Here is a 13,023-nt window from a genome sequence, read left to right as displayed (position 1 = left end):
ACTTCAGTGTATATATTTCTTTTTATGTCATCCCAATGAGGAAGTTTGTACCCTAAATAACAATAATAAACGTTAATTTCATTGAAGCTGTTTCAACAGTTTAATTTAGTACGGCCGATAATATCGCGTTCTCGTATACAATAACATGTGTATGTTAAACTTCAAATATATTTATCATACAGGTTATCTTTAACTCATTTGTTTATAGAATTAATTAAAAACACTTGTTGTTAACAAAAATCTCCATTGATGCAATGCATACACTTATATAAATTTGTAATAAAAAAACCCGAATAGGCTGGTATTTAATATAAATGCGCAATCAAATCGTCCGTTCAAATAAATTTATAATCATCCCTAATCTTAACGCATATACAAATACCTTATACGTAGCAAATATTTTAAGCTGACCTCCTCCTGGTTGTCAAAATCACAGAGAAGATAATAAAGTGTATTTGCTTTCCCCTAAAATGACCATCATTGTCATAGCAGAAGTATTGTTGGATACATACATGCATACCTTTCTGCCGTTGGTTTCCTAATATTTTTTTCATGGCTTAAATTTAAATTGTCATTTGTATAACATATTGATGTGAAACATTTTAGAACGGTATCATTGCGGGAAGTATATCATGAACTACAAAACCTGAAAACAAATAAAACAAACGCATTAATATCATATTTTCACACAAAATAAATCAAAAGCAATTACATCCATTCGAACAATGACACGCTAACACGGTTAAAGAATTAATAATTAAATGTGATGAAACAACATGACTGAGCTCACAATAAATGTTAATTCAAGTACGTACTACATAGTAGATGGACTATCGCCCCGAAAATCCTCCGTAAACGCACTCGATTTCGGGAAGCAATAGAGTTTAAAGGCCGACATCTTAACATAGTTATACGGTAACAATAGTTACAATGAGTTACAAGAGTATATTTTTAAGTTTGAAAACGCGTGATTTACGCCTTATATCAGGTTTTGCGGTTACATTGGTGACACCGAGTAACATAATTTACATAAAAAAAATATTTGATGTATTAAGAAATAATAAAACATTTTCTAGTACTGTACAACAGGACACTTATATATGATGTCTGATTGACAGCAGATGGCAATGCAGTTCAAGATTGATACACAAAAATTGTATACTATACATGGACTGTTTTGGGGGTCAAATAGAGTAGGCTTTAACTAGGCCTTTAATGCAAATCTTGTTTGTTTTATTGCCAATGTTTATTGCAAAAGACGTCATCATCATAATATATTCTTGAAAAGGGCGTCAAAATAACAAAAAGGGATAATATCTTGAAGGTTTCAATGGCATGTGAGCTAGCATACAAAGTACTAGATTATAGGTTAAAGATTAATAAATATATGTATTGTTTCGTTCATTCATACATCTGTGTTTTATGCCCGCTCAAGGGGTGCAAAACATTGCAAAACCGGTCTAAACTATACGAAGACACGTATTAACAAGGCAATTCGCCAGGATAAGCATATAATTGGAAGGGGTAAATAAATCCAAAAACACATAGCTATTTTAATGGTAATATTTTTGAGCTGCTATTTGTTAGCATCTACTTATTTGGTACGAAATAGAATTGATGACGTAACAAAATAAAGATATTAAAGTATCTGCTATAAAACTTAGTTTTTTTATTCCATCGATCCATTTGTAACTATGTTAAATTCTTATAACCACAATGTCCCCCATATTTATATGTAAAATTTATGACCGAGACAGTATAATATTTAAGGTTATTATAATTGCAGTTTGTAATTTTGTTCTTAAAGATTTTGTGTGTACATTTCCAACACATTCATGCTCTACTCATGAACTTTTAAAACCCGTTTCCAAATACCAAAACAATATGGCGTCAGCCTTGTAATCCTTGATTTGGTTTGGGGATGTGCATAATGTAACTCGCATTATATGCGTTGAAGATTTGTCTGTCTTCCTTTTCCGGCATAGTTTGTTTTAATGTCTTGTTTCACTGTCAATCGAGTAAATTAAAAACCGCGACGTAGTCTCATTGTACAACGTTTTTTTATTGTAATTGACGCAGTGGCTATGTGACTTGATGACTCCCAACCACTCCATACACGCCCAGGGTGTCTGATGTATTTGACTGCTTAACGAAACTGTCAACAGTCAGATGCTTTCTACATTTCTACGTAAGTTTTCCATTACCTAGATAGATTAAAATTTGCCTGTGTTTATTGGGCTGATGGCAATATCGATATAATTTAGTTCCAATCAATACATTCAAACTAGCACCCAGATAATTCTAAGAAATGATACACCTTACTGCTCTATATAATATAATATATGACCAGTACCTTAATATGACCACATACTAGTAGTATTCTAAGGACGTTTCCGTTGAAAAGGGGCATATCTGAACATTTGTTTAGGCAACAGATATGGGCATTCCTAGAAATTTGCATGTTGGTACTTGCAACATATGCCCACGCTTTATATCAATATATTGAGCATTAAAGGCAATACTTATAAGACTGTAATGGGCCAGACTGTTCTTTCGTGCCTTGCAGTTAGACGTTGAAATCACCACAATGTGAACAATAGTACGACTTCGAACTTATTAAACGTCATGTCAGGCTCCTTTTTTTATCTGTTGTGCAGCACTTATAACATAGACAATAACTGTTTATAACAACAAAGTTGAATAGATAAAATAATAAACATTTTGCCTGCGCTGTTTTGTAGTGTATTAAGTTCGTTTGTCTTGTGTGTATTCTTCAACGGCATTACACTATATTGCACGTGCGTCATTTGTAAGTCAGGGACCCACCTTCGGGTACTATAAACAGTCCCCGTAATTCAATAATTACTAGCTTTTTGACAAGTGATGTCTAACAAGTATAAATGATTTTCACTACATTTGACTTACCACCACATTTAAGCACAGCGTCACTCGACCGGAAATGAAGTAAGTTTGCCAAGTTAAGAACCTTAGCTTATAGAACCTTTACAAGGTTATTGTTTAAGGCTGCCGGAATTGTCCCCGTATTTTCAGTTGTTTTATTAACAGCTCGTTGTGGAGGGATTTATGTTTGGAAAAAATGCATGAGCCCTTGCTTGATTGGCTAGTTGAACTAGATGTAGCAACACTGGTGGATGTCAAATTTTGATGTTTTGGAAACTTTATCTACTCCTTTACACTCCTAAAAAGGAATAGATTGAGTGAAATTGCCAGAAGGAATCACACATGAATGTATAAATAAAAACGAACATATTGTTAATTTTTTATTTGAAAAATTTAACAAAGTCTGTTAGAGAGAGTTTCATAGTTTCAAGACAGTATTTTAAACATCGTTCGTAGAAATTCATCATCACTGCTGTAGAAGCAATATCATAATTGAATTTCTCAAGTATCGTCGTTTTCATATGTCCTGTTTTATTATCAGAGTTGAATATATGTGAAGCACTTAATAATGTATATGGCCAATAAAAATCATTTCGAATTAACGTTTGTGCAACTAGTAAATTGGTTTAGATGTTTGATTTCGTGGATACTTGCTATCTATGAAAACTTCACTTTATTAATACGTGAATTGATATAACCAAATATTAATGGTAAAATGGTTTCCTATTTGTTAAGTACATATTTTAAAATGTCCTACAATCAAACGTATAGATGGCTTCACTTCAGAAAACAAATACTGCAAGGAGCTATGTCACACATCATCAATCTAACAGACTTTTGATGCTAATATAAAAACAAACAATTAAATCATATATTCATATAAACAAACAAAGAAGAGTAATAAAATCTGATTATAATAGCAAATAAACAGGAACATTAAATTACATCCATATTTTGGACGCGCGACGATATTTTGTTAAATAAATCGGATTGATCAGCTAACACGTAAATGTTTCTATGTTTTAATGACCGAATATGTTCGTCAGTGGCCTTTAACTGTTATCACACGTGTTGTTAGTGTTCCTTAGAATAAATAAAAACCGTTCTCTTAAAGAAGTTGTGTAGCAACGACTGCTGCAAGCATCAAATACATGAGTGACGTTAAAACTACGGTTCCGCTACATTTCCCAACGGTGACAGATATCTTCGTCGATCCTGTCAGATGTGGCATGGAACTATCGACCGCCTCAACAACGAGTGCGTATGTGGGTGTTCTAGCCTTAGAAAGCGTTTTTCCAGTGTGGACAGTAACCACACCTGATACATCCACTGCGAAGTCTGTGTTGGTGTTTCCAGTGGCTGTAATAGAGCAGTATCGAATAAGATAAATGGAATACAAATAAGTACTTCGCTATTGCATTGATCCTTTTAGAAAGGCACAGGGATCAATATCTTACAAATACTTCAACACGAGACAAATATGATTAAATCGTTAAAAAGAACTGATAGGGTAACGCCTTGCCACGTATTGATAATAACCAAATGAACTGAAGACGATCACGTAATTCATACTGATATTAAAAAGTTCAAATTGTGGAGAAAGTTTACAAATGACTGCCATTCATGATGTCAATCCTAATTTCGTTCATAATTGTCCTATATATCCATACGTTAATTAAAACGGGAAGAAGTATTTGTATTCACTTACAACAATGGAGAATGTGATGGTATCCCCAGAATCTGGGTCAGTTTCTGTGTAGGTCCAAGTGTCGTACCTACATATTGAAATGGAATTAGATAAAAATTGGATACGGTTAAAGACACCTTTCAAGTTTCTTTGAAACGAAAGATACATGAATAGCTTGTGTTAATTTGTTTGTATATCAATTAAACGTAATTCTTCTGTTACCCAATAGATGGTTTTAATTTTGCAAAACATGACATGTAATTACGATTTTCTATTTTAAACCCTATGTTTATCAATATGTATACATATCATCAATTACCTGCTGCGGAGTTGTCTTTATTACAAGCGGTAAAACTGGCAGACGAGAAAGCTGGGGCTTCGTTACCGTCGGTGTTTGTTCCACCTCCACCTGTTAATATAAATAAGGATATTTTTATGGAATAAGAAAATCCTCGCACGCATTAAGAGAAAGATATATCAGCATCATATCATAAATGGTGTGTTAATTACGAAAAAAAACACTGTATTGTCAACAAAAAGCACATGGACTGAAGTTATTAAGCAAACATTTCGAAAGTGGGGCTGTGTCCTGTTATGCCTTTTAGAATTAAGTTTGGTTTATGTCAAGGGTATTGAATAGTGTCTGTCCTTTTCGGGAGATGATTAAGTATGTCAAGCAATTTGTTTGCTTTGATTCAAAAAATTATTATAACTATAATTACATACTAATTTTACATATTTGACAGATGGAGCCTATTATTACTATTGCAACTCAAAACTATGCCTAATATTTCTCTTTTAAATTTAATTAATATACACTATTTATCTAAAGACAAAAGTTATAGGCATCAAGAACAAGGGCTACAATCCCCGACGGTAACCGATATCGTTGTCGATCCCTATGATCCGGCTTTGTCGGCTGCACTAACTACCAGGATGTAAGTTGCGGTTGAAGCCTTAGAAATTGTTTTTCCTGTTGCCACAGTTATCACGCCTGTTGATGTAGCAATTGTGAATTCGTTTTTAGTATCTCTGGCTGAAGGGAAATATGAAAAATCCTATGATGACAATGTAAAGAAATTAACATGTAATTAATAAAACGGAATGTGCCAGTAAAGTAGCACCTTCGGTCAAACAAAAAAGGACGTTTTATTACAAATAAACTAAGAAGTACTCCAATCGGCTTTATAAAGCGCTCAAAGAGCATCTTAATAAGTTTTCATATACAAATTAAGAAAGTGCATAAAGAAATAAGCATAATCAGTTCGATTAAAAAATTGAAAAATTACAATAAAGTAGCTATTGTGGTATATTTTGAATGCCCAATACAGAAGAAAACCAAAAGCCTCTGCGATATCAATATTTTAGTCTTTCAATCATGACTTTGAGTGATGGTGTAAACGATGGTATAAATTTTGCAGAACGTATGACAATTTAGTGTAATAAGCAAAGGCAGTAAGTAAATCAGGGAACTGGTAGTGAAATAAGAATTTAGTAGGAGTATGACGGGATTTTAAAACAACTGTACACAAAATCAGTACATGTTGCGCGATTTAATTTTAGAAGTGGTTTAACATGGTTCAGATATGTATTCAGGCATTATTTGATCAAAAAGGGAGTTTGAGAGACTTAAAGGATAACAGGTTAAATGCTGAGTTGTATATCGTTGTTTGAATTTCAGATTATGAACACCTTTGGTTAACACGTGAAATCATCAGTGTCGTTAGATACTTTCAGAAACATTTTTAAGAACAGTGTGAGCATGTATTAATGCAAGGTTCATTCTATAACTATGCTGAATAAAGCACAGCAAAAACATTGCCCGATATAACTAACATCTTGGGGATCACATTTTGTATATATGGCACATACGTTAGTACCTTTCCTGAACGTAGGGAATAGTTAAAAGAATCGGCTCCAGTTGCCTTCTCGGTCTCTTATTTGATCAAACACGTCTTATATATGAAACATGTTTCAATACAACTCCTTACTTAAAGCGTTGAGTTATATTGATAGTATAATGAGAAACAAGTATGTTTATACACTTACAAGCAATCGAGTATGTGATGATGTCACCAGCATCCGGATCAATCGCAGTGTATGTCCCTAGTGCTCTACCTAAGTGAACATAAAACACTTCAGTCCAGGTTTGGTGTAAACATATATAGTAAACGGCTTTTGTTATAATACCTATGCAATATGCAACAAATGCAAATTTCAAATATATATTAATTTTTTAAAATACATAAAGACAACATAACAGGATTTAAACTATCTAAGAATGTAGTAGATATATTTCGATAATATGTCGTTAAGTTAATACTATAATTCTATATAACTTTTGTACTACAATACTTCATTTATTCAGAGGTTTTACGATAGCTGGCATTAGCAATAGTATGTATAAAAGGGACAATTGTAATGGTAGATTTTCTTAAGTGAGGAATTATGATCAATTTTGTATTAAATCGTTTTGAGCATCCATTTTTGCTGACCTAAAATTTATTTTAAAGGCCTATTTTAAGCCTTCTATAAATACCCCCCTCCCCCCAAAACCCCCCAAAATAAAACACTGTGTACTGTACACAACCTCTGTTTTATTGACCCTAATCTACTTGCATTGATCCCACTTATCTGATCTCCGATCAGAGTATCCAGCTGTGCAGTTTTAGAAGTTTTATTAACAGGAGATGCACAGCAGGGGATTATCATGCCAAACATTCCTTAAACTTAAGTATTGCACTTCAAAAAGAATGATTCACTGACTTTACATGGCGTTGCATGACGAATAATTGCATTACCTTGTTCACGCATAAACAAACGATGAAACAATAGACGGTCAAGCCGTGAACTTGTTTAGAGGCACAACGCTTAACCTTAGTCAAACGAGAAAATTATGAGTAACAGTATCTGAATTATACGACGATAAGTGCAATGCATATATAAGTGAGCAAATAAAAGCATTAATAAATAAATAAATACAAGACTTATAAATAGATAAAGATGGATATTTTTTCCGAAAGATTAACATAAGCTTATTATCATGGCCTTTCTAAATACAATATATCGGATGGTGGGATTACTCGAATTCTCGTTAACGGTTGCAGAACTATTTCTTACAACCATAAGAAGACACTTTTTCACAAGCTCTGCTGTGGGTATAGTCGTATAAACATATTTAAAGCGGAATAATATACTGCACTATGCATACCTACTGCGTAGTTGTAATTTATACAAGTTGATTGTGTAGCTAAAGAGAAGATTGGGGCTTCGTTAATGTTAGTGATTGACAACGTGACAGTCGCCATGCCTTTCGCACTGTCAGATGTATCTCAAGTTCTACAAGTCATATCAAATACTAGTATTGGTAAAGGATATTTGGATAATGAAGCCGCCACAACTCTGCTATAAGTTTTTACGTGGCACAAACTATTCAAAACCATTTTGCAACAAGGCCATGAACTCGTATTGAATAAATTATTAAAATAAAAACCACATGTAACCCGTTGCTGATTACAATCGCTCCAGCATGACCATTGCTTTTCGTATGTGTGATTGTGTATGCGTGCGTTGGTTTGTGAGTGTGTGTGTGTGCGCTCGTGAGTGTGCGTATGCGTGAATGTGCATACGTACGTGTGTGTGTGAGTGTGTGTGTGTGTGCGTGTGCGTGTGCGTGCGTGCGTGCGTGTGTGTGTGTGTGCGCGCGCGCGCGCGCGCGCGTGTGTGTGTGTGTGTGTGTGTTACTAGAGCCCGCCATTCAAAGTATTGTTAAAAATAAAAAGCCGTTATCCCTCCGTGCTGGACAAAGCTAAAATTCAGTTTATTGTATATTATAATTTATTTTTCCTTCGATCTTCCGTATTGAGTAAGCGCTTTTGTTTCAATTAGTTGTTTAGTTCATTATATGAACAATAATTAAACCTATTTTTGTTTTTTGTATCATTTGTCTAAAGCGTGAACTATATATTTACCAGGACGATTTGAAAAAGTGGTACGAATTTTACATGTTTATCACTTTTGCTGCTGTTTTCTTTATTTACAAAAAAACTAGCCTAAACATATAACCGTGTCTCATAAAATCTTTCGAATCAAACTACATGGATATTAAACTTACACGACGACGCACACCAGTGTTGGCGTTGTCTCGAAGTATATCAATTGATCAATCGCCAAAGTTACAACACCAGTTGAAGAAATAGTTCCTTTTCCATTCGCATCGGTCGTTAGGGCATAAGAGGCTGTGCCTCCTGAAGCCACTGGTGTTGCTTTAAAGAGAATTGTTCCAACGGGTGAATTGTCGGCAATAGTCTCTGATGCAATGATGGTGCCATCTGCATTAGTAGCAGCTAAACTAGGTGCTGAAGATGTCCATTCCGTTATGGCGGCGTCTGAAATTATCGTTGAAAATTTGTTTGCTAAATACTCTAATATATAAACCCGAAAATTGAGCATAACCAGTATTGAACGTCAAATATACGTCAAATTATGGCTCCTTAATAAAACACCGTGTATCGAAAACAATTAAGTATTCCCATAAAAGATAAAACTATACAAACATACATGCTTTCAAAAAATCATGTTATGGATAAGAGCTTAAAGAAAATAAATTATTTACCAGATAACGAAAGAACACACAGGACCCCAAGTAAGTTAATAGAGATGAGCCGAAAATCGAGTCTTGCTTTGAATTAAAATACTGGTCCTCGTTCTTTCTCGCCATGACAAATATGGCAGATTTCGCAAACATACATCTGGGTTACCTATTTATACAGTGGCGTTTCTATGACCACGCGTTGATATCAACAACTAACGAAAATGACAAAATACATTTAAAATAAATTAACAGTGCGACCTCATTGGCGATTTCCGAAATGGAATCAAATTAAAAATGCAACATTTTAATCAGCAAAAGACGAATCTACAATATTTGTTATTGGGTCTTCTTAAGAAAAGGGAAGAGCCACAGAGTGTCTCGTTTGTATGTTAATAATGATTATTAATAACCAGATAGTGCTCAAATCCATTATAGAATATTTGAGGGAAAATAATGAAATTGTTTCACTGTACATAGCAAAAAGTGTTAGGTTATCGACAGCTGGCTTTTTGTTTCATGCTGAATTTGTTATACAGAAAAGTTGGCTATAGATGATGTCCTGACTATTTGTCGGAACAATTTATTTGCTGTAAATGTTTGCAAGTAATTAAGCACAAATATTTTATCGTACACCATGTGAAGAAGAAATGTAGCATTACAGTAAATCAATATTGCACCTCTTTAAAATTGCATGAATAGCTTTTCGTTGTTTAAATGAATTATTACCATAATACACATTTATATAAATACCAGTGTTATCGTTCCGATTTCGCTTTATGTTAATTTCAAGCAAGATACGTGTAGAAATTATGACAAAAACTCGGTTGCTACGTTTGATTAGCACGTGATATGTTGACTCAGGAGGTCATTAAGTTTCCTTTTGAGTTCATTTTTGTTTATGGTAACAGCATGGATTTCAATTTCATTATTTTGATTAAAATTTTCTAAAATGCAAACGTTTAAGTGATAAGGTAAACAAACGGTCTGAGGGCGAATCTTCAAACGATTTCCTTTTTGTTTCTTGAATAAATACAAAAGCCTCTTTTAAAATGGCCAGCATAAGTTTGAATAGTTTATTCTTGTTAAAATGATTTCAGGTTTTGTTATGAATGAATCGACATGTCATTAAATCTGTAATATGTATGAATGTTGGTAATCCGGATGTTTAAGGTGTGATATTCCGGATCAAATGTAGATCCTTTCCTAGGCAATTGCAGCAATATATTTCAAAATATTTTTATTATATTAACCGTTGGTTGAATGACATTTTATATATTGATAAGTAACAAATGATATATAAGAGTACTATATGGATTTTCAATACTAATGTTAAAAATGTTTTCAGTGTATTCATTGATTTTTTCGAATGGATAATGAACTAACAAAGAGAACTTAAGAAAATAAAGTATTGCCTTTACGCCGGTAACAAGTTATAACCCTGGATAGAAATATGAACATGGAGTGGGGTAAGAAACATTTACAACAGGAAAGCTAGTATGAAACTCTAACAACTGTTCGGCTGGTTCCTATTTGTTTGATGGGCCTTCTTTACAAGTCACAATAATAGTGTTTGTCACATTTATCGTAGGACATATTTTTCAACAATTGCTTAGTTCTATAAATTAACTACGTTTTAAAAGACCTATCTTCCGAGCTTCCAGGAGATGGCCAAATAGTGACGATTCTCTGTAGATCGTTAAAGTACTTGATAACAAAATGCGAAGTTCCCGGAAATGCTATGTACGTCAGACGCGAGCGGTTGCGTTTATACAGCGAAAGTATGCTATGCTTTTGTACGTTGAAATATATAAGATAATATGTAAGTTGTCTGTAACCTTGACATGACTGTTGTAATGGTCATGAAAATCTAACGAAAATATTAATATTTATGCGAAAAGCTACAAAAACAAGCCCAGTAGCAAAAAAATTAAACAAAAACCCGGCTTAATGGCACTGGGTAAACGCAAAAGACATATAACATAAACTAACAAACAAGAAACATGTAAGAAAACATTAAACCTCATATTTATAAAGGAATCTGAAGTTATGATGCTACATAAAGTGACTTGCTCATGTTTTTGCACCAACAATTTTCCCGGTAATGCATCTGAAAATACTTATATTATAACCAAATTGGTATAAAAACAAACACCGAAAGTATAAAAAATACTCTAATCAAACGCCGGTACAGTCAAGGAAAAAATATAAAAAACTGACAACAAAAACTCACGGTCACAATTTTGTTGAATCGCATTTCTAACGCTATTCAAAACCTTGGACTTCAAGGACAATATTTAACATATATCAATATTTCATTAAGGGTTCAAGCCATCAGTTTCTTAGTTTTGCCATTCTCAATTTCGTCATAAAGAAGTGCCATTTACACTACCATATGCGAGTCCCTTTGAGCTTGAATATCTCTGGTCTATCGTCTCGGTGACCAATACTGGAAAACTTTATTAAATGATGGAAATATTTGCAATAAATTCAAGAGATGTACATTGGCAGAATATGACACATAGTAGCTAGGTAACTTAATGAATGAGCTGTTAAAGTACATATGAATGCATTGACTTTATCTGTCTTATACGTGTATATATCAAAACACTTTTTGCGAATAGAAATGCTAACATTAAAAAGATTAAAAATAGTCCTTAAAGGAACCCCAAATTAAACGTTTACCGTCGTGCAAAATAATCGTATTATGAATGCAATTTCGTTTGTTTCGTTGTCCATTATTTAAGGCCTTCCACGATGCAATGTGAGTAGGCAAGGCCAATATACATGTTTCAAAAGTTCTTGTTTTATTTCGGGAATGAATGCGTCATGTCATTATCAGGGTATGAACGCAGCTGGGCTTAATAAAGTTCGTGGTGTCCGAAAACTCCAGGCCATTTATAACCAGCCCAATTGCGGGCATATCCCCGAAAATGACACCACTCGAGCAATTTATTACTCATTTGTACACCAATTATTCATTATTTCTTTGCAATTGTTAAAAACACCTTACAGTAATTCTTTCTCAGCCGTTCTGTATATAGAACGACCTAACTGACCGTTTCGCGGAAAGAAAAACACAACAAAACACCGAACACGTTGCGATCATCGCAAATATCCACGATGCCGTAAAAACGATTATCGAGAATCAGCCTGTGCCGCAAGTCAAATAATCACCAAGTCAAGCAAATAATCGCCACCACACCTGTACAGATGCGTTAATATATAACGTACTATAACAATTAAGAGGAATACACAAATAGGTGCTAAGTTCTTCATAAAGTTGACAATGAGTACATCTTTGACTTTAATTCAGCAAACCGGATATAGTCGAATATAAGAACTACATTATATGTTACGTCTATCAACGTTGCCTTGTAATTTTAATTACTTGTATTTATAATTAACATTAATTGCCTGTGACTTATGGCATCCCTAGCCATTAGAGCTGGTCTAAAACTGTTACATATCATAACATCCCCATTTCTTTTCAAACATACCTCTTGGATATTGAACGTGTCTAAGGTACTTGCCATACATACGAGACAATATTGTTTGATTAAAACAAGTATTGAAAACTCCTTATTGTCCAACTCCATTTATTAAGGCAGTCATATGAACAGCTTTGGAGCTATATTTGCACGTGTTTCGGTAAGACGGGATTGGAGATTTAGATCGTTGGAAATTAAACATTGAAGCAAATTGTCTACCACTAATCTATCGTAGTGGTTTGACTGAGCATCTGTTCATACCCTAGAATATAATTAAGACGCCACAGGTAAAGAACAAAAAGTGTGTTTGAGTATTTACGCAGGTTTTAAATTAGCCAGGACATTTGTTTTCA

The 13,023-nt window shown here is 33.9% G+C and overlaps 1 long non-coding RNA gene across 1 annotated transcript; it reads right to left on the bottom strand.

The window, feature by feature from the left end:
* Positions 1-5,474: 5,474 nt before the first annotated feature.
* Positions 5,475-9,198, bottom strand: LOC128240044 (uncharacterized). The gene is made up of 3 exons (XR_008262022.1): positions 8,703-9,198; positions 6,638-6,706; positions 5,475-5,624 (listed from the first exon to the last, which is right to left on the bottom strand). It is a non-coding gene; the product is annotated as an uncharacterized LOC128240044 (long non-coding RNA).
* Between the last annotated feature and the right edge of the window lie 3,825 nt (positions 9,199-13,023).

The sequence above is a fragment of the Mya arenaria genome, chromosome 7 (genome assembly GCF_026914265.1).
Source record: "Mya arenaria isolate MELC-2E11 chromosome 7, ASM2691426v1".
Taxonomy (NCBI): Eukaryota; Metazoa; Mollusca; class Bivalvia; order Myida; family Myidae; genus Mya; species Mya arenaria.
The sequence above is the reverse complement of the archived record's forward strand: the minus strand, read 5'-3'. Positions and strand labels throughout refer to the sequence as shown.